The sequence below is a fragment of the Microtus pennsylvanicus genome, chromosome 6 (assembly GCF_037038515.1).
Source record: "Microtus pennsylvanicus isolate mMicPen1 chromosome 6, mMicPen1.hap1, whole genome shotgun sequence".
In the NCBI taxonomy this organism is placed as follows: domain Eukaryota; kingdom Metazoa; phylum Chordata; class Mammalia; order Rodentia; family Cricetidae; genus Microtus; species Microtus pennsylvanicus.
Genome location: NC_134584.1, coordinates 91,395,405 through 91,418,913, shown reverse-complemented (window position 1 = coordinate 91,418,913; position 23,509 = coordinate 91,395,405).

Genomic DNA, 23,509 nt, shown 5'->3' with positions numbered 1-23,509 from the left:
TCTCAAGACAAGTCCTGGTCTGCCCAGCTGAGCCGTCTGTCTCCCAGAATCTTGTGGGAAGTATTCAACACCATCCCATCATAGTACCCACTCTCATCCTGGAATGCCCTCTGAGAGGTCCAGAGCAGAAGCCATGCTCTCTCTAGCACCATTGGGAGGGCATTAGACAGACTTCTCAAGAGGGACACGTGCAGGAAGAGCCAAGGCCACTGAAGGAAACAGTGATCTTGGCCCAAGGAAAGACAAGCTTTGTAGAAGGTTGTGAGCAAGTCTCCAAGTGTCTACTCAAACAGAAAAGAGACATGAGATGAACGCTCTAGGGCCAATAAAGACCAGGGACAGGTCAGCTTCTAACAGGAAACAACTGTAAAAGAGAGTGGGCAAAGGCAGGGTGCTGGGATGTCACTGCAGGCAGAGAATTCTCCATCAAAGAGTGAGCACAGGGGCCACGCCCACTGAGTGAGGACTCTGTTCTACATAACTGAAGTGCCAAGCAAAGCACCCAGATCCCTAGGGGTCCCTGCCAGGCTGCTCACACTTCCCTCTTCTTCAATTGCCTGGTGACCAAGCAGTTTCTCTGAGGTAGAACCGATAGCAATCACTCAGGTCCCTAGAGACGCTGTCTTCTTCATGGTATCCGTGGCTGCCCACAGACCCACGGAAGCCTGTCACCTCACACAACAGGTGGCAATGGGAGGCTAAGGTGCCTCTGGAGGAGTCTCTATCCTCCTTGGTCTCCGTGCGTCACTCGGGTGATCACCAGGTTCGTTCGGCAGCCCCCTAAAAAGAACTCACAGGCTCTCAGGCTCCCAGCAGGAAAAGCTTGGAGCCCTGTTGTTGGAAATAGTTCCCAACCTGCATCTCAGGCAGGTATTTTTAGGTTCTGTCTTGAAGACACGGAAACTTTCGTACATTTCAGCTTCTTTGTCTGGAACCACTGCAACCCCAGACGTGTCATTGAAAGGGGGTATAATTGTGGTCTCCTCCACCCAGCAATCTGAGCTTGTCTGAAAGGAGCTTCCTGCTGTGCAGCAGGGGGGTTAGAGAGCCTTTTCTGGCAAGGGAAAGTCAAAATGGATTTTTTAAAATAATAATATGTTGATCAAGAAGAGAAAAAAAAAAGTCTCGAAGAGAGGGGGCTGTGCAGGGGGCTGATCTGGAGAGGAAAGGTACCTATTGTACTGGAGCCTGGTCTTGGGTTCTTCGTGTCAAGCTACAGAATCCAAGCTTGGAGGAGCTAAAATCTCCTATCTAAGGATAGGGAATAAAAACACTTGGAATCATCTGTGTTAGGTCAATGGCTTGTATTAATTATTATTAATGTGAGGTTCTCCGGGGAGTAATGATAATCATAAGATGCTGGGCATAGCCTGGCACTGAAGAAAGACATAGAAACACTGAAATGATGCTGAGCAGGTAGAGAACTGACAGATGCATGCCAGCTGTGCGTCACAGCTGGAAAAGGGGATGTTTAAGTTCAGAGAGCACAAAAACCATCTTAGACAGGTCAACAAAGATAATACGGGACTCAGATTTTAAAAGAAAAAAAAAAGTCTTAAGGGCTGACTTAACTGTAGAATGATCCTGAGTAACTGAAAGGACCCATGTGACCACAGGACCATGTGACCACGAAAAGCTACGTTGATCAAGTAACCCATGACAGACGGTCATGCCCGTTGTCAGCGTGCTTTGAAACTGCACAGCAAAGCAATGTTGACTGAGGGGAAGGGTGTGTGTGGGATTGGTTTAATTAAATAAATGTTAGATTTTCCCATAAGAGTCCAAAACAAAGCAATTGCCCACAATATCCAGCCAGGAGCTCACCAGCCACTGATCCTCGAAGTTTCCCTTGAGTAGAAAGCAAATCCCTGATCCAGAGGTGGGACTGAAGGAGGATGGGAGGACACCCACAGTATCTGCAGGGCTTCCCTTGGGAGCCTGCCACAGTCCAAAGCCAAAGTTCACTTTGTGGATTGGAGATTAAAGGGACTCTGTGATTGGCAGAGCCCAGAGTAGAAAACTGAAGAACTGCAAGATGACCACCACAACACATGAACCCCAAAGTAGGATGCACCTGAGAACAGCATCCCCCCCCCGCATCTCTACCAGTCCCACCACAATAGGCTCTCTCTTGCTGGAATGATCCTCACCTGAAGTGAGGAGCATTAGGGCATGTGGCTCCCTATGCTCCTTTCTCTCTCTCTCTCTCTCTCTCTCTCTCTCTCTCTCTCTCTCTCTCTCTCTCTCTCTCTCTCACACACACACACACACACACACACACACACACCAAACCTAATGCTTACCAACATTTATGGGCATTACTATATGGTAATATGAATACTGTAATCTTTTACCTGGCCTTCAGAACTATTCCCATCGCACTGTGAAGATGGGGTAGTCAGACTTCAAGGAGTGAACCATCTGACTCAAGGGCGGACAGTCTGGAATGAGCACACCTTGAATCTCTGACTCCTGATCTGGATTCTCGGCGTTATGGCCACAGTCCCTTCTTCAAACACTAGATTTTGTTTTCTTTTTCCAACTGGGTGGAGACCTCTGTCCTTGACGATCAGGAGGAACAGCTAGCCTCTACAAAGGTCACTTGGGAAACTCCTAGGCAAGTCAGATGGGAATGTGGCCCAGATTAAGGATCTGTAACTGAACAGGAGGAGACCCGTGTCCCACGTTCCGCACTTCCTCCAGTCTACCACAAAGCTGGGCAGAGGACCTGGAAGAACCAGGTGGAGAAATCTAAGGGAAGCAGGTGTGGTGGCTCACACTGGTAAGGTCACTTTTGAAGAAGGTGGAAAGAGGATACTGAGTTCAAGGCCATCTTGAGAGACACAGGGAGAAAATCTCAAAGGGGAGGAAAAAATCTAAGGGAAGAGACAGGACACAAATGGCTGTCGAACCTTCTAGCCTCGGAGTCTTAGGAAAGTCAGAAATCATTCTAAAGATGTCAAAAGGCCTACCTGGCCCACATACAGTGAGAGACCAGAGAAGTGACTCCACGCTAACGTGGCACGCTAGGAGGCAGAATGGTAGAGAGGGAAGTTAATTAAGTCCCAGACCAGATGCTGAGGAGCCTCTGTCCCGGAGTGGAAGGAAATCAGCCTAGGGTTGGAAGTGAAGCTGTGCAGAGTGGGGTGGAATGGTGCTCTTTTTAGCCTTTTTTCCATCCTCTGCCTTGGTGGCAAGGGCAGGCATTAGGGAAACGGGGAAAAGAAATCGAGGCTCCCCAGATCTGCAAATTGCTCCCTCTCTGGACTAGAACTGTCTGGCGGCCAGAGGGAAGCTTGAAGCCGGAAGCAGGTCCCATTCCAACACCATCCAAGAATATTTCTTCTGTTTCACTATTTGTCTCACTGCTTTGACTTCTCTGTAGGCCAGAAAGCACTATTACAGAGTGTTAATGGCATTACCAGTTTAATCAAGCACAATACATATGTAGAATAAAAGGAAATGTCCATCTTCTTACGTGTTCTTCCTGTGACTTCTGGTTCTCCACGCACGGAAGAACATACCATATTTGTGACCTCGCCACCTGCCTGATAGCAGCTTCCAGATTATTAAACTTGACCTCAGAGGCAATCGTCATCCTTTGCAATGTGTGCTTCTGAACAAACACGCAGAATTAAACCCAGTACGTGAGAATCAACGCCACCACTGTCTTCAAGTCCCAGCATGCTTCGGAGATGCTGAGTAAAAATTTGCCGTTGCAGTTGCCGTCAGAGATTCTGCTCCATAATTGTGTCTGTTCCTGCGCACATCCCAAGAAACACACTTTTTTATTAAGCATCTCCTATATTTGATGATTGCTCTCTACTCTACAGGATGCTGGGTCTTCAATGCTCAAAGTGAGTTTTTCCATGATTCCAAATGGGTTAGACACTATACAGATGCTGATGTGCTTGGCTCGTCCGCCCACATAAGGGGCCAGAGGAAACAAAAAGTGAGACCCCAAAATGGTGCCCTCCTCAACCCCTCATCTGCCACCTTCCTGCACACGAGGACTGGATCCTCTCAACCCTTATTTTTCCATGCAACTTGAGGAGACTCTAGACAAAAAAAGAAAGAAAATGACGAGCACGAAGCTCGGGCAGCCCGGCATGCATGTGTAAATGTCAGGTTGTACGAGAGTTATAATTAAAGTCCAAGATGACAGATAACTATAAAATCAGATTGGTTCCTTTCCACATGGCAGGAAAACATAATGTTGTCATCCAACCCAGGCCTTTTTTTTGTAAATTGAAATTACAGTTTTATTTGGAGCTATTTTTAAAGGTCCATTAATTAAAACTCAGTAGCCAAGCCAGGGCAAGAAATTCCGTAAATGGTGTCAGATTTGATGATTCCCCAGCGGCGATAAGCACGAGACAATGTCATCCAGATATCAAATTCTCTAACTCTAGCTTTGTTTGTTTTTTATTGAAAATAAACAAATTCGGGGGCAAAAAAAAAATAAGAAGAGATATGTGCAAAATGTAATGATAATGGTTGACTTCTAAACAGCCAGGGAAATTATAGTCATCATGTGTGGGGAAAGAACAAACACCTCTTAATTGCATTTCATTATAACCTACCTTTCTTTGCTCAGTTCTATATATTAATTATAAAAATCGTGCTGCAGAATGGGGGTTCTACAATAGTTTCCCCTGCCTCCCTTAATTCTGTCTGCCGCAGGATGGAAGAACAATATCATCTGTCATCGGCAGAAAGAGCTTTCAAAGACAAAATCATAAAAAGAATGAAAGGCTATTATACAAAAAAAAGAAGAAAAATGCTTTGATTTCACAGATTTTTCTACTTATTAATGTTTAAGGTTATCCATTCTTGGAGCCGAGTCTCTTCTCATGCTGGCGGGTATGTGAGTGTGTGTGTGTGTGTGCGTTTGTGTGTGCATTTTGGGCCACACCACTTTCTGATAACTAGATCACATGGCTCCGTAGGTACCATGTAGACAATTGCTAACTGAGGCAGGAGGGTGGAGGGGAAAAAGAAAAAAGTCTTTGTAGACTTGAAGACTTTTTCTCCAAGATGAGAAAAAGAGAAAGTGGTAGGCGGGATGTGAAGTCCTAGGTTTCAGTGAAGATAAGGTCCGCTCACGCTAGCTGTGGGTAATAGACTTGAAGCCCAAGAAAGACCAAAAGTGGGCACATCAACATCTGCCTGTGAAACCAAACATCTGCCGGTAAAACCAAAGTCGCCTTAAGCGCGCACTATATCAGAATCTTGGAGAAACGGGTGCAATCCATCCATCTGACAGGACTTAAGATGTGGTTAGAGAGAAAGCTAGGGTTAGGTTCCCAACTTTTAGGAGATCTGTGTGAATAATTACAGTTTTCTGGGCGGAGTTCCGCAGGGTCCCACCTCCTTAGCTGAACTTAACTGCAACCACTACCCTCCATTGCTAACCTCCGCCTTGGCGCTCAAAGTGTTATCTGAGGAGCAGTAGCCCCTGCCTTACCCTGGAGGTTGGTGGAAAGACAGACATCCCCTCTGTCCACACACACTCGTGGAATCAGAATGGACACCGAGACACCACACGACACACAGGTACTTTGACATGGTGTGAAGCAGACCGGTATAGGTAGTGTGATAAGGATAAGCCACATCTCTGGACTCTGCAGCCCCGTAGTTGAGATTCTCCTCCACATGCGCGAGGCGCTTGGACTGCAAAGGGCAGGCTAGCCTGGAACTTCTTGCCTCCCAAGCGCTGGGATGGCAGTGTGAGCAACTGTGCCCGGTTTGGTGTCATTTTCTTGCCGTATCTAAGAGAAGGGTAGCATTGGCATCTCATGGGCAGAGAATACAGCTCAACTCTCGCGGCATCTAGGAAAGCCCCTGGAAAAGAGGGTTATCAGCCCCTTCAAGGTGCACGGTGCCTTCAGATCAGAGTCTAAAAGCAAGGGCATGGTCTTGAGCCAGCAAGGCTAGGCCACTTGCACTTTCGTTTTCAGACTGAAAGGCAAAATAGAATCACCGTCCTCCAGTGTGTAGCCCCCGCCCTCTGCTCTGATGACCCAGGGACCCACAGAAGAGCTCTGGGGCCGATTCCCCCAACTTTTGCCCCAGTGATGGAGGCTCGAGACTGGGAGCCAACATCCTGGATTTGCCTTGGGGAGACACTAAGCAGCTACCGGCCCACAGCTGCGGAGGTGGCAGATGGGCTCCCACTGCCCCCAGGGATCCGGGGCCTAAATCCTGGTGAGTCAATCCGAAAACACCTTGGGTGTCATCCTCCAGCCTCTTCTGCCAAGCAGGAAAAGTGGGGCCACGGGCAAATGTCGACGTTTTATGGGCCATGAGCTGAGGGACCTCAAGTAACCGTGCTCTGAAAGCACCTGAGAGGTTGAGGTCATGTGCCTCTGTGGATGAACCAAGGCTGGAGGCCAGAACCTTCTTCACTGCAGCAGCCTGGGGCACAGGTTCCAGTCCCTGCCTTCGCCCCAGAGGATCAAATTAGTTTCTTCCTGAAGATCAAATAAAAGGGACACAGGGACCTTGGTGATGGGCAAGCCCATTGGTTCTTCATCTGGGGGTAGAGTAGGAAGGAGGCATCCCCACCACCCATGCCTGCTACCTAGGCCTGCAACTCCTTTACTCCCCTGTGCCTTCCAGTCATCCTAGAGCCCTAACTGGAGAAGGACGGCCATCACCTGCTTCCTTTGCCTTCTGAGCCCTCTCAGGTTTGGGCAGTTTCCCCTTGGTAAGTGTCAGCCTTAATTATCAAGTTTTCCTTTTGTCCAGTATTTGGGTTCCTCCCTTAATTTTCCATTACTGTTAGGTTTCCTTAACAGCGGACTGGAGGCTTCCTGCCAAACTTGTTAAATGTCACCAGGGAAGTAAGTTGGGGTCCTCACTTAGGAATTCTTAAACAGACTCAGAAGGGAGCCTGAGGACTACTTCATTAGAGGTGAAGAGAGAAAGCCCAGGGATAGCAAGGTGTAGCTCTCAGCAGCCACAGCAAGGAGAAGAAAGGAGAAAAGCATAGAACCATGACTTCTGAGTTAAGCCAACATGGAAGTCAGTTCCATAGCAGTCAAGAAGCCACATAGTGGGGAGGAGAACTCCAGAGAAAGAGCAAAGCCAGAGTGTTGGTGAAAACTTGCTTAGAACACAGATAAAGACCAGGATGGGGCTTGAGGGAAGGGCCAGAGATTCCCAGAGAAAATAAAAGGCAGAAGAAATCAATCAAATCAGACCAAACGAGTTGCCCTTTGAGGTCCTTTTCACTGATTTATGAGTGGGAGGGGGTTGAGGTAAGGATGGTCTAAATACATTCCCTGGATGCCCAAAGCCAGTCCCTTTAAATTGTGGGACAAAATTCACTGTAGAAAGGTAGCTGAAAATCTCCTGGGGCCAGGGGGCAGGGGCAAGGTTGTGCTACCTCCAGTGTTTGCTAGTCTTTGGTATCTCGGACTCTGTGGGGGTGGGATCCACTGGATCTGAAGGGCAGGGCAGGGAACTAGGTTCTGTTTTGCAGGCAGAGAAGCGCTAGGTGTAGACCACACCCAACCCAGAGATCCTAGAGTTCTCATCCACCCGAGGGAGATGAGATCCCTGGGTGGGTGAGGTGTGTGGGATGATGGTGCTTTTGGATCTGCCAGAAGTTGAAGCACCCAGGGGCATCTCACCCCACACAAGTAAGTGGTGACATCTCACAACCCTCAGCCCCCCCTTCCCAAATTGGAACAGGGAAGAAATGCTTTCTTTTAGTGAAAAAACTTTGGATATTGTGGTGATTTGAAAGAAAATGATCCCCAAAGACGGTGTCACCAATGGGATGTGTGACTTTGTTGGAGGAAATGTGTCATCACTGTGGGGGTGGGTTTTGAGGTCTCATATAGGCTCAAACTACTCCCAGTAAGATAGCGCACTTCCTGTTGCCTTCTGACCAAGATGTAACCAGCACCATGCCTGACTGCGTACCGCCATGTCCCAACATATGATGATGGACTGCACCTCTGAACTGCAAGTGAGCATCCCAATGAAATGATTTCCTTTATCAGAGTTGCCATGGTCACAGCGTCACGTGACAGCACTAGAAACCCTAACTGAGACAGATACATTGTGATTATTTCCATAGAGCAAATTTTTGAGAAAAACTCTTTTGGGCCTCAAAAAGGGAAGAAAAAGGAGTATGTGCCCTCTAACGTGAAAAAGGGTCAGAGAGACTCCTACAGGGACTCCTGAGCAGTGGTAACTGCTCATCCTATCAAAGCCAAGTGCTCTCCCCTCCCCAGCTTGCTATCTGCCCCCTTCATTTTCTGGAGAGTGCTCCCCAGATTTGGCAATCCATAGCTGCTCAATATCTTTGTGACTTTAGATGCTCTCATACCTGTGTGGACAAAGAAGCCCAGTCCAAACCAGGCGGCGGTGGCGCAGGCCTTTAATCCCAGCACTCAGGAGGCAGAAGCAGGCAGATCTCTGTGAGGTCGAGGCCAGCCTGGTCTACAAGAGCTAGTTCTCCTGGGAGCCTCTGAAGAGCTGGTGCCAGGCTACCTCAGTGATGCTGGTGAACAAACCAGGCACTTTACCTCCTCCATCTCCTTTGAGAAGGGAGGACGGATATTAGGAAGGCTTGAGTTTGGGGTTGACTTTCCTAGGGGTTTCCAGAAATGAGGGAAGAAAAGGGAGAAGAATGAGCAATGCAGCAATGCCTTGAGTGACAGATTCTTCCTATATCCGCTGATCTCAAAGGGGAGGGGTGACAGGCACACTCTGAGATCAGGCAGCCTGGCTCTAAATTCCCTCTGCAGTTACTGGCTACATGAAGCTAGCAAGTCACTCACCTTCCAAAGCCTTGCTGTTCTCGCTTCTAAAATGAGACTGAAGAATCATTTACAAAGGCATTTTGAGGATACAGCCATAAAACAAACGTCCTGAACATCACAAGGCTTTGGTGCCTGCTGGTGTCTGGCTTAATAAAGAAAATCAAAGGCTGGTGTGTAACATGGTGGACTCAGCTCATTGAAATGCCCAGCACCAACTCTTTCAAATGAGGTGGGAAGGGCACATAAAAGGAGTCTGGGGAAAGACATTACTGCCTTCAGGAATGGAAACGTGTTTACTACTTAGCACCATTAGCTTCATGTTGTCTGAAAAGGGGGCCCAACCTCAACGCCAGACAGAACTGCTCCGGAAACCAGGGTAATCGATGTGAAAGAATGTTTCGCTGGTTATTAAAAACCTCAGGCTACATAAATCTATGTGAAACCTATGAAGTACATAGTATGTAATACCAATGTTGAAATCTAGGTCCTTGGTCGATATTTTCAAGAAAAAAAAATAACATAGCTATCCAAAGTCTATCATAGTGCAAGATTATGTGCCACAGTGGAAGTCTTTTTTATCCAATAAAGAAGTTTAAAAAAATATCATTGGTAATAATTGAATGTGTTAGTGCTGGTTGATGACTAAGGGTTTCCCTACTTTGGAAAACAAAATATACAAACAACAACAACAAAGCTTCCGAGAAAGCTCCCAAGGAGAGAACTGGCTAACAGCAGTTGGGAGAATGGTCCATGCAACCAGAGGGGAGATGGAGACTCTGGCCTCTCCAGGCTACAGAGCAGATGCTCGCTCGCATGCTTGCTAGTGTGGAAAGGAGCCAAGAGATGAGAAAGGAAAAGGTTCACACTGAAAGCAGTACTTGAGGATTTCATATCATCTCCAGCTTGAACCCTTTCAGTACCACCAGAGTGAAGAAGATGGTTTTCTGAGCGCTTGTGCCCTGAGGACAGAGACCCCTCACTAGCCCAGGTTCGGTGCTGCTGGATTGGAGTCCCAGCATTCATGAGGTAGAGACAGGAAGAGCGAGAGTTCAAGGTTGTCCTCAGTTACAGGACACCTTGTCTCAGAAGGGGTTGAGGAGGTGAGGCCAGCAGGGTAAAGGTAAGGAGGCAAGAAGGAAGAATAGAAGAGAAGAAATCAAGATAGGTCCTCAGATCCTTACACCACCTCTTCCTTGCTATCTGACTTTGGGCCTAAGACTTTACCTCCTTGACATTCTGTCCCCGCCCCTCCCCACTCACCCCTACCCCATTCCCATTTCCCTGTCAGAAAAAGGGAGATCCTTCCCCTCTGAGGCCTGCTTTGAAGACTGGGTGATAGCCATAAAACCTCAAATCAGGGCAAGTCTCAGGGAAGGGTCTCTGATTTGCATTCACATGGCTTTCAGTTATTTGTCCCCAAATTCCTTGTCATTCCTGTGTATAAGCTAGGTCACCTGCCAAGCAGTTCGGGGCGATTCCATGGAGAACTCTCTTTTTGCTTCCAGACCAGAACCCAAATTCCCAGCCTCTGAGTTTTCTTCCCATTGCTAATTGTTGCTCACGCTCCCTGACAGCTGTTTCTTGCCTGTTTGGTGACTGGAGGATCAATCAAAAGCTGCTTTTGTAGTGGAGTGACTTGGGGGGGGGGGGGGCGCTGCTGAAGTGCCTGGCGGAATGTGTGATTCTGACAGCTCTTCTCGGGCTGGGGAGTGGGCTGAGATACACTCACTAAAGGATGTTCCGGGGCTCCAAGTTAGTGCCCACCCCACCCAGCTTAGCCAGCCAACTAGTTGGTAAATGGCCTCAGCAGCCTTGGTTCCAGTTTACACGTTAATGGTTGTTTGGGGACCGCTATTACCATAGTTCTGTTTTCACAAGTCCACAGCACTGTGGGTGAGGCCACAGCCTGGGCCGCTTCTCCCGCTCCTCTGCTTCTGCTCACCACTCTTCACGGCCCTTCCGATCCCATCCCTTCTGATCCCATCCCTTCCGATCCCATCCCGCACTCTGTTCTAGGAAAGGCGATGGATCCTCCCATTGCTTTGCTCCTGGTAAGGGCTCAGCAGCAGCTAACAGTGCGTTCGACCACCTCTGTGCAGACAAGACGCGGATCTTAAAGTGGGATTCCCACAAAATGACCTGCCGCTGAGACTGATCAATTGCGATGTACCGACTGCGCACTGAGTGAGACTCAGGAGGGACTGAGAGACCTGAGCACAGGCAACTTCCAGCCCTCGAGCTGCAATGGGGTAAATGCTCTTGTTTACTTCTCTGAATCACTGGAGAAAAATTAGTCAGGGCTAATCAAGGTGTAATCAAAGCCTGGAGCCTTTTGAGAGAAATCAAAGCGTTCTGATCATAGGGCCAGGAGAGGCAGCAAACAGTCAGACCAGCACCGTGGAGGAACAGGGTTCTTTTCTCTCTTTGTCTTTCTTTCATTCGGTCTTCCTTCCTTCCTTCCTTCCTTCCTTCCTTCCTTCCTTCCTTCTGTCCTTCTTTCTTTCCTTCTTCCTTTCTTTCAATAAAATGATTTATTTACTTTTATTCTATGTCCATTGGTGTTTTTGCCTGCATGCTTCTGTCTGTGAGAGTGTCAGAGACCCTGGAGCTGGAGTTACCGACAGTTGTGAGCTGCTATATTATATAGGTGCTGAGAATTGAACCTGGGTCCTCTGGAAAAGCAGCCAGTGCTCTTAACCACTGAGCCATCTCTAAAGAGCAGTTTTCAATCCGGTTATTATTACAAAGCAAGAAGTATTTACTGGGCAAAAATCAAGAGATGCACCCCCAACCGGGGGAACAGCACAATCAGGCTGGAGGATGCCTCTAAAACTGCATTTGATAGAGGAAGTGGTTGGAAAAGACAGAAGGGTGGGTGGAGAGACGTTAGTGAAGCTGAGAACGGAAACAGAGAAGGTGCTCAGAAGACAACAGCATCGCTCTGTAATAGCAACACCTGCCATTTATTAAGTCCCCATTTTCTTCTTGACTCAACAGATACTCTGCTTCTTAGAATGAATCTTGATGCATGTGGTAGAACCTGCCCATAAATTCGGGTGCTGAGGCAGAAGGGCTAAAAGTTTAAGGCCAACCTGGCCTAGATTGTAAGACTGTCTCAAAAGATGGGGGGAAGGGGTTAGAAGTTACTCCATCTGAGAAGTACTTGACTTGCAGGTGTGAGAACTTGAATTTTTATGCCTAGGCTCCATGTAAAAAGCCAAGTATGTGTTCATAATCCCAGATGTTGTGAGATGGAAAAAGACAGAGGGGTGCCCAGAGCTCAGATGCCAGCTATACCAATCTCCTTAGCAGACTTCCAACAGTGGATGGTGCCTGAGGAAAAACACCTAAGGTTGTGCACACACACACACACACACACACACACACATAAATAAATAAAACAACAGAGAGGAATCTCTGTTAAGACACAGTAGAAACTCCCTATGCAGGCACTACACTAAACACCTGACCAGGGTCAGATCTTCAGGCAAGGACCCTCTACAAGGCTGTGAGCCTTTGGGTTTCGCTGTCCTGTGTTTGCAGATGTGAGATATGTTTAAACAGTCTGTAGGCAATACAACAGTGTGACTCATGAGCTCCCAAGCCCAACTCCACACTTCTAGCTGTGTAACCCGGGGCCAACCACTCTCCGCCTAGATTTCTCAGCTCTAAAGCATAATACAGGGACATTAGTGCCTTCAAGAGTATCTGGGGAAAACAGACGGGGACTGAGAACTAGTCAGCACCGAGCCCAGGCTGTGAAGAGCTCTCTACCACTCCTTAGGGTGATAACCCCTCCGCACTGGTTGATTGAAGGCGAACAGAGCCCACCTGAGGACGTGTGGGCAGCCAAGAAATAGAATGTTTATTTTCATCTTAAGGACGCGGGGAGCCATGCCTGTGATTCCAGCACTCAAGGGATATTACAAAGCAGCAGAAAATAGGTGAGACTTGGTGTCTTCAGTGTTCTTCTAGATCACACACTATTTGTTCAGTGTTGACGTGAGCATTCTCCCTGCATGGAACCTTGCTGAACCTTTGCTACCCACCCAGACTGACATCGTGGCATGCCTGTCTGTCTTTCATTCCCACACGTATTATGATCTGACTCAAGGAGGCAGCTCCATTGCTTTCTCTGAGACCCCAGACCATCTTAGAGTCTGATATGCAGTGTGGCTGTGAAATGACTAGCCCACAGTGCTGGGGACTGCCCTGCATTCACAAACCAATCAGCAAGTCTCAACAATTTCTAGTTCATCTTCCTTCTTCTTCTTTCTGCTTTTCATGTAGTTAGATTGTGTGTGTGTGTGTGTGTGTGTGTGTGTGTGTGTGTGTGTGCCATGTGTATGCAGATGCTTGAAGAGGCCAGGAGAGGGCATCAGATCCCGTGGAACCTCTTGGAGTTACAGAGGTTGTAAACCACCCATTGGGTCCTGCAAACTGAGCCCAGGTCCTCTGCAAGAGCCACGTGCACTTTTAACTGCGAGCCATCTCTCCAGTCCCAAATCTGCTTTCTGAAGCCCTTGTGCAGGACTGAGACTTGCCCCCAAGGAGACAGTTCTCTTGAAAATGTTATGATTCTCATAAAACCCTGCCTCATCCCATCTTTGATTGCCTCTTGACTTGCTATCTCCACATTTTCAACTATTTGGGATTTCAGGCTTTGAAAGAAACTTTATCAAGTATTCAAATCAATCTTTCTCCTCTTTATTGATAGCACCTGCAACCTGCTGATTAAGTTTTCAATCAAAGCTGCCTACAGCACACAGGCTGCCACAGGCAACAACTGGAGGAGGTACTTAGTGACTCCCTTGGAGCTTCCAGCTGCCCCTCAGCAAATATAGCCAACTAGTCTCAATTCCCCGGCACCTGCTGAGGAAAGGGTTGTTAATCAACCCCAATTCTCTGCACTCGCCCAGCTCACAGAAGTCACTAGAACTCACCTACTACGTGCAGAGTGTGAGCAAAGACCTGCGAATGTGAGAGGAAGGAAGAAACACAAAGAATAATAGTGGTTTCTTTTCCCTGCCCTTGAAATGTTTGAGAGTTGGTGCGTCCATCCTTTACGAAGATCCAAATCGCCTGAGCACCTAGGGATGCCTGCAGCTATCCGTGTACCAGATGTCAAGCGGAGGAGTTAGAAAGGCTAAAAGAAAGAGAGAAACAGTCATAGTGCTAGCACTAATAACTGTAATAGCAATAGCTAGCTGGTGATTGATAATAGTACTGATTTAACGGCAAGGATAACTGCCAGGTTCTAGCCGTGCTCACTGTGAGCTGCACACACTGCAGCTCTGTACTGAAAGAGTCATGTGACTTTCGACCTTCCATACAGCCTTCTGCATGTAAAGGGTTACTATTTCCCACCTTTCACATTCGAGGAAACCTGACCTTGGCATACTGTCACTGTGCCAGGCACAAAGCAGGTGTGCTGCAGATCAAGGCCCTTGCTCGTTTGCCTCACAGCTCCAGTGACTCACACATCTGCCAGAATCAGCTTCACGGTGTGTTTGGGGGGGGGGGGGTAATATTATCTTGGCTCACAGTTTGAGAGCTTCCAGTCCGTCATAGAAGGAAGGACTGGTGAAACAGAGCATCACACAATGAGACTGGGGGCAGAGCAATGAAGAAGCCATTGTGTGTGGCTTTCTCCTCCCCCAATCCTCTTATTTCCTCCAAAGTCACAGGTGGTGCCACTCACTTTCAAGGTATGCCTCGTTGGCTCTGCTAATCATCTTTAGAAACACCCTCGCAGACACCACAGCCCCCCGTTGCGCTCTAAGCGGTAGAAGCCAGTTTGCGAGCTTCGGGCAAGGGGCTGGAGGTTGAGAATACACACGCAGAGACAGACTGACACACAGACCTTCCAACACTGGTACCAAAAGCCCATCTTTAATAGTACCATGGAGGCTTAAATACACTGCAGTCAATGGCCAACAGGTGAAAATCCCATCCTCTGATCCTCTAAGCTAAGCACAGCTTCTAGTAACTTCAATTAGAAGGCTCTAGCAGGGAAGAGCAGCTAAAGGCCAGGACTCATTAGTCCCAACAGTGCACCCCACCAGCCTTCTACTGACTCTAAACTAAGACAAGGGGATGATGAAGACTAAGGGTCCCAAACACTAGTCTGGACACTGTGAACTCTCTTCAGCATTTCGTCATTGGTCCGCACACACTGCAGACAGGAGAGGCTGGCTTTGTCCCTTTTCCAGGTGCTTAGAAGCCTGAACCACAGAAGGATGTGGATAAAAATGGTCAGATCTGATGTTTTAGCAATAAGTGCACCTGCACTGAGTCGACACCATTGGAGGGCACTGACCGGTGGATGATGGCGCTAGGACCAGGGTGTTCACAGCTTAAGCTATGGCAGGTAGAATGTTCTGTGTGAATTCTTCTTTGCTGTGGCAGGCTCACTTGTTTGCTGTGGGACATTCTCATAAATTCAAGTCCACGTGTGCTTTGTAAGTTCAAGTTCACCTTCGTGCCTGCCCCCCCCCCCCCCGCCCCGGGCAGCTGCCCCGTGTGTGGCTTGACATCTTCCCTTCCGTGATCTAAATGCAAAGAATGGCCTAACCCCTTTAGTAGACAGAAGAGAGAAACTGCAGTGTTGCCACCCTGGCAATTCAGCTGAAGAAATGGGTCAAAGGATGAGCACTCCCCTTCCAGAAAGCCTGCCTTACTGACTGACTGTCTGAGAAATATTTGAGCCTATTTTATGTACCATCAACAGTGGAATGCTACCCTTGACTATAAACTTCCGGAAGATTCATCTGGGAGGAGAGCTGTGGATGAGCAGATAAACCCAATACTGTCGGTTCTTGGTGCCCACAACCAGGTGGCTGACTTGGTGCGGCCAGGGTTCTGCCATCCTTTGGGACCGCTGGTAACTACCGACTCAGCCTATCTGTCAGTATTAGTAGTTGGGTGAAATCCCCCGCCTCCACAATCCCACTGGTCTGCTCTATGGTGCTTGAATGACAGCTTGCCTGGGAATGGAGCCGGTGTGGGAAAGTTCCCAGGAGTAAAGAGAAAATCCTTCCAGCAAGGTTGGTCTTAGGCAAATGACTACAACCAGTCCCAGCCAACCTTGCCAATCTCATCCCTTTACCCTCCCACATTAACACCCAGAGCATTTTGGTCCCGAAAGGTAAAGACGAGCTTCTAATGATGACAGCCAAGTTCTCCTAGACTCGAATTTCAGTCTTCACACTGAGTTCTATTGGCGTGATTTAATTTCCTCCTCATCCGACAGAATTAAATACCAAATACCGTACCCAGGTCTTCCAAAGTCCAATCTCCTGGATGCTTTGTTTCCAACTTACATAAAAGTTCAAATTTCCTCTTCTCCTGCTCAAATTTCTGCCAAAACAGAGAACACTGGTGAAATTTTTGAAGGTAATTAACGTATCAGATATCTGTAATAAAGTAATCATGCATTTCTTGGCTCATGAGACTCTGGTTAGCTGTTATTAATCACAAATATTATTCATGTCGTTTGTAATACTCTTGTTGGTGGCTGTTTTTATGCTTGGTGGATTCCGGCTTGAAGTCTCCAGCTCCGGGCGCAGGGCCCCTCTTACTCCACCTCCCCACGAGAGGCCAGATTTGATAGCGTCTTGTCGAACACAGTGGACCTTCAGGGGGAACAACACTGGGGGAACGTGATTATCTATTCACACTGGGCTGCCTCCAAATAAAGTGAGAAAAATCACCTTCTCAGGACTCACATGAAAAACATAATGTAGTTAATATTAAATAAAGGGATTGGGCAACCGGCCTCGTTTTACAGTGTGTGCCGACGTGTCCTTGATCAGGGGCTGTTTTGTTTATGATTAATGAGTGACTCACCTTGAGCCGTGTTCCATTCAATGCGCGCCTCATTATGAATCTGAAGAGGTCGTTTGTGCCATGGATTTCAAATAAAAACCTCTTTGTACATTCAGAAGGTTAAGAGTTTGACACTGGTACCAAATTAGGGCGTAAAGAACGTGGGACCTTGGACTTTGGATGGTGGCAGCGTTCATTTTGAACTTTCAGGATTGGGAGAAAAACTGTAAGGCTGGGCTTGGTTTTTCAAGGTTCTTGAAGGACCCCTTGGGTTGGTGGATCAATGTGCCTGAACTGGACCTGAGGGCTCCATGGCTTTAGAGCCACATGGGGAAAGTCCCTCCCAATTGCTGCAAAGGAGCATACAGAGGTGACTTCAGCCTGTACAAATAAACCATGTGTGCCCAAAATCATGAGGCACAAGTATTTAGGTCAGATCAGGGTTGTGTCTTCTCTCCACGTCGTCTGACAGCTCTTCTTTTGATAGCCCCTTTTCTTCGTTAGAAACCTTTGCCAGACTAGACATGGACATCAGGAGTAAGCTGCTTGCCCAACATGAACCAGGCCCTGGGTTGGATAGCCAGTCCCACAAAACATGAAAATAAAAAAATTAAAATTAAAAATCCCTTACTACATCCATCATAGTGTATTTCCAACTATGTTTGATACATTGATTTGCAGTGTGGTCTACCGGACCCAATAAAACCCAAGACCCAATTCAGAGCAGAAGATAACTACTAGGTTTAAAAATAAATAAATAAACAAACAAACAAAAAAATAAAAGGTATGCCTTTAAAAATAATTTAGAGATTTCTAATTAAAACAAAGAGCACACAATGACAACAACAAAAACCCTCTGACAAACCAGCTACGGTGCGATGTACTGTACGCCAGCAATCTGAGTACGCAGGAGACTGAAGCGAGGGAATTGCCAGTTTAAAGCTCTGCTGGACTACATAGCAAAATCCTGCCAAAGAAAATAGGCATCGGGGAGAAAAAGAGCAGGGAGCGGAAAGAGTAAGGAAAACCATAAAAGAAAACAACAAAGACAGAGGAAGGGTTGACCGTCCTAAGATGCCTCTAAAAATTAAATATAGCCATGTCCACTTCTCATTGTATGTGAGTGCATGCTCATGGCCATGCCCAGACATGCCCATGACACCTGTGCCGAGGGAAGAGGCAAAGAGAGGACCAGGTAGGCAGAGGGTAGTCATCTAGCCCATACAGGTTGGTTCCGCACCTCCCAGAAGGGACCCGAGTTCGTGCGTCTGAGACCAGCGCTCACGGTGGGAAGTAAGCCTTGGGCCTCCCCATCACTTCCAGCAGTGGCACAGACATGTGGTCTGGCCACCTGTGGGCCCCACCACAGCTCGGTTAATGATTTTTCCACAGGGGTCTCTGCGCTCACTTGTGCATTCAAATGAGAGCTTGTCACACCGACATAAAAGCTTATGCACGCACAGGGCTTGGCGGTTGACTAAGGCTACCCACTTCATGGTAGACATAGCTCATTAGTCACCTACCCAACTTTTTATTAAGGCCAGGTTATTGCTTCATGAGTGAGAGAAACTGTGTCCTTTGATCACAGCCATGGAGATGGGATTAAATAACAGCAGCTCCCAGGCCAGACTTTCAGCCCTGACTCCTTCTGTCACCTTGACCAGGCCATCCCCTCTCGGCCTCCAGTGCTGTTGCAGTAAAACGAGACAACTTTGGACCAGACAGACCTTCAAGTTACTCCTTACAGTCATGCTTATGGCCTAGGATCCTTCTAGAAACACCGTCCCACTTGTTAGCATTCTATAGTTCTGTTCAATTACGAAGTTAAGAGACATCGCCTTTCAGCGTGTTCTTGGCAAAGTTGAGTCTGGCTTTGCCAAAGCTGAATTCAGAGACTCAATGGCTGGTCCTTCTCCAGAGTGTCCCTTTCCTCGAAGGCCTAAGCACTAAGCTTTTCTTGACTACCGTCACTAAGTGCCCTCAGAGTTGGACAATGCAGGGCCACCACAGGCTGACAGAAACCAAATGTTTACAACTATGAATGTATGCCTGTTGCCTTCTGAGTTCCCCAGGGAAGCTTCCTAGAGTCGTCTTCCCAAGGAAGACGCCAGAGTGTCCTTACAGGCATCTCAGGACAGCGAAGCGGGTGCCAGAGCAAAGTAAACACCCAACAAATTTTCTTAATAGAGTTAACCCGAATTATCATAAAACATTTTTCAAAGATTCACAACCCAAACAATTTTAAAAATACACTATAAAAGGAGAGGATTTTGATGGATTTTAAAAAAAAAGCTCCATCTGATATAATTCTATCATCCAAAAATGGCTCCCAACAGCCTAAGAAGACAGAGGGGTAAAATGGTACTCCATGAGTCTGTTTTATCACGTGCCACAGTGAAAACCATTGTCTACAATGTCTAACTGCTAAGACACTAGCCTGAAGACACTAGGTCTCCAGACAAACCATAATCCAATGAGAACTTCATCCTTAAAAATCACAGCTTGGCTGCCGTACCTCCAGAAGACCATCCAGTAACTTAGTCTTCATGTGAAGGCATTTAGGGTTTTTTTTTAAGCAGTATGACATGACTTATTTTTCTCTCCAGTACTGGGGATTGTTCGAGCCCAGGGCCTATATCTGCTAGGCATATACTCTACCCAGCAGCTACAGTTACAGCGGATTTTTGCTTTTTGAGATGGAATCTTGACAAATTATCCAGAACGGTCTTGAACTCGTTCTAGAGCCTCCGCGATACTGAGATTGCAATCGTAGGCTGCCATGCCTGGCTACTCACAAGGGGCTTCAATCCTTCCACTTGACTCTGTCAGAGCCATTCGGGATCTGGAAACAGCCCAAAGTCCCGTCTTCTTTCAACCCAGGGCAATGGAGAATCAATAGAAAAGGCACATTTGCTGCAGAGGAATTACTGGATTATTCTTTGATTGACAGTCTACATTCTGTGCCCTTTCTGTTTGCCTTCCTCCCGGCCTTTGTGGAATGGTTGCTCAATCCGCAATGATATTCAGGCAGAAATCGATCTGCTGTTTGTGTTGCAAAGCTCCAAGATCTGTATTGCATCACCTCTTTCAAAAATGTCTGAGCAAGAACACTCAGCGGATTCCAGAAACCTTTGAACTCCCGTTTGTTGGCTATTGTAGTTTCTGTTTTCTGTAATGTTCTGAACTATTTGTACCTTACATTATTAATCTATAACCAAACACAGCTCTGGCTGGACAAGCCCTCTTCCCCAATCGAGGGAAGCCAGGAACACGACCAAATCTGTTAGTTTCTCTTAGAAATCTGTCAATAAACTCATTTTAAACCTTTATCCTGGCGTCTCTTTTCCTTTATATTTCATGGTATGCTCTCAAGATAAGATCAAAACTGCCGTGTCGTGGACACTACCTATCAAGCCTGACCCAAGAACTGAGTTCAAAAACATATTCTTTTCTCACATTCTGACCCAAAAAGGGCCAAAAGGAAAATAATTGCTCATAGCTCTCTGCTTTCTATTTGTACACGCAAGTGTGTCGTAATGCCAGACATCTCCTTTATCAAATCACATTAGATAAATAAACATTCACGATGGCCATCATCAATAGATGAACTGTAGAAAAATAAGAAAAAGCCTAGATTTAATCTAGAAAAAAAAAGAGTCCCCACTCTACAGAGTGGTGAATGCATGAGATTCACCAACCCGTGAGAGAGTTGATCACCCTTCTGAGTCCATGAACCTGTTCCCTATTTCCTTATTTGTCCAGTTTGAACATCTCATAAAAAGTCTCATAAAAGGTCTCCTGTGATGGTTCAGAGGATATTTACTGAACACCTACTACATTCCTGGCATGTCTACAGTCCATGGGTTGCTAAGCCCACATCATCTTGAAGCTGGTGCTCTCCCTGGAAGAGAGAACATAAGCTAAGAAGCTAACTGGCTACTGATGGTGATGTCATTATGGAAAAATAATAAGGACAAGGGAAAAAAAGAGAATGTTAAGTTAGGAGCAGCGAGCTGCGTCTCGCCACCAGGCTAGCTTTATCTGAAATAATTACACGGAAAACTGTATTCTTTTAAACACTGCCTGGCCCATTAGTTCCAGCCTCTTATTGGCTATCTCTTACATATTGATCTAACCCATTTCTAATATCCCTGTAACACCACGAGGGGTCTTACCAGGGAAGATCTTAAACTGCGTCTGTGTCCGGTAGGAGAATCATGGCGACTCTCTGACTCAGCTTCTTTCTCCCAGCATTCTGTTCTGTCTACTCCGCCTACCTAATTTTCTGCCCTATCAGAGGCCAAGCAGTTACTTAACCAATGAAACAACAGATAGAAAAATGACCCTCCTCCATCAAGAGAAGAGGGGAATGTGGAAGAAGGGAAAAAAGAAAGGAGCTAGGTGACAAGGAGGAGGAAATGGGGAAGAGGAAGAAGAGGGAGGAGAAAAAAGAAAAAGCAATGAGGGCCACAATGATGATGATGACAATGGCGATGATGATGATGATCATGATGATGGTTATGGTAAAAATGATGGAAATTAAAGTAAGAGAAACTTTACATAGACTTCAGATGGGTCCTCAGGCAGATCTGCTCTCCAGAGAGCCGATTTTTAAATCCAACCATTACTAAGAAGAAGGGAGTGGCTACAGGAGGATGACCAATGAGAAGACAACTCAAAGGTACTCACAATAACAGCAGAAAAGGAAGGCCAATGGTGGGAGTGGTTGTGGGAAGGTAGGAATGGGCAAAGTCAGGACCCTCCAGGGCTGTATAAATAGTTTGGACATTAGCCTAACTTCAATGACTTGTCAATAGAATTTAAAAAAAAAAAATCTTGATTAATAACCATGGAGAAACTTGCCTGTGGGTGGAGATTTTTAACTTACAGTTCATATGGTGTAGACATCGAGAAGTGACTGGACCCTGAGGCTCATGTGGTGAGGACATGGCAGCAGGAGCATGTACCAGCAGCTGATCACAGGGCATTGACCCAGAAGCAGACAGCTAGGGCCAGAGGCAGAGTCACTGTAACCCATAAGGCCCAACCCCTAGGAATGCGCATCTCCCTTCCCTCAGGAGTGCCCCAAAAAGCCATGGTCCAAATAAGATAGCATTTTATTTCCTTGTATGGCCCAGAACTAAAATGGTACCTCAGTGATATCAAGGATGAATACCTTCTGTCTCCCACTGTGTTCTGCCAGCTTCTCTCAGCTTGCTGCAAGGGTAGCAGGGAAATGTAGTTTTTAGCCATCCGACTATGGGCTAAAGCGGAACTTTTCTTATTCTAAAAGGATTTTAGTTTCTGCCATAACTTCCAACCTTGTACAAAAAAAAGGACTTTAGTTTTAGCCCTTTCAGTTCTCAGAGGATTTAGTCATTAGCAAATAAATTAGATCTAAGAAAGCTAATAAATTGACACATCATCATGTATAGACAATTGTTCTCTGTGAATTCCTCGGATCTGTGCTACACACAAATAGCAGTTTGTTTGCTTGTATTAAGATAACTACATGGGCACTGGGGCACACCAGTAGTCCCAACATTTAGAAGGGCGAGGCAAGAGGAAATGACTTTGAAGACAGCAAGGGATACATAGGGAAACTTTGTCTCAAGTACAAAGACAAGAGGATAGAAAGATGGCTCCGTAGTTAAAAGCACTTATTGCTCTTCCAGAAGACCAAAGTTCAGATCCCAACACCCATATGATGGATCACAACTATCTGTAACTCCAGTGACTGCACTGGGTATCTGACAACCTCATCTGGTCCCAGGCACACACATGGTACATATACATATACTCAGGCAAAACACTCATACACATAAAATAAAAATAATTGACTCTTTCTTTAATAGAACAAGAGCAAGCAACAGGAGACCGTGAATAAGTAGAGTATTTCCACATTTAAGGTCTCTCTTGGAGTTGTTTTCCCAGAAGGGAAAACAGATTTATACTCCTAACAATGAACTACAGTTCTTAGTCTCTTGCATTGATAACAATTTCAAGTCAGTTGTTAGGGAGTCAGAGTGCCCTATTGAATATTAAAACAATTATAGTTCGTTCATTCATAAAGGTATACCTTTAAAAATCATTAACCCAACACTGCCAAAACTATGTTCATGAACATCTGATCTATGACCCACTTTGTTGCTGTATTAGTAAGTACATGAATAATTACTCTGTTCCACTCAACAGGCTTGGTGTAGCGGGGGAGAAACTGGGATGAACAGAGGGAGGTGAATCCAAAATTAGGATATAGTATGAGGAAAAAATATTTTCAATAAAAGAGAAAAAGCAAGTTTGGAGTCTTTACTATTTGTCTGTATCAGTATTGCAGAATGTTTATTTGTGTGTCTCTGCCTATGGAACCTTCTGATTGGTCTCTACCTTTCCTCAATATAGCAAATCTAACTTGTTCCAAATCTGCTGGTGAAATCCATTCACACTTAGATTCTACTACTCTCCTCTTTCTCTTTCTCCTTGGAAATCCCACCCATCCTCTTCTGCCTAGCTCTTGGCCATTGAGATCTTTATTAAACCAATGCTTTCTGTGTGATTATTTTGGGGCTGAGCAGCTGGGAACAAACAAGCAGCCTCCTTACAACAATCTTGACTCATCTGAAACTTTTAGCTGTTCTCACTCTCTGGCAGGCAGTTTTCTCGTCTGCAAAATGAGGAATGGGCTAGTTCCACACTACTAACATATGGTATAGTGCTGCCACTTCAACATGGTGGTTCTGAGCAGACATCACTAATCAATCACAGCATTTCTATCTTTCCTACTAAGCTAAAGCCTAGCTTCAGATTCCTCTCGGTATAATCCTCATTCTCTGCCCAGCGTTAAAGCAAAAGAAGAAACATTGTCAATATCCCCTGAAGCAAGTGACTTCTAGGCTCTCTCCTAG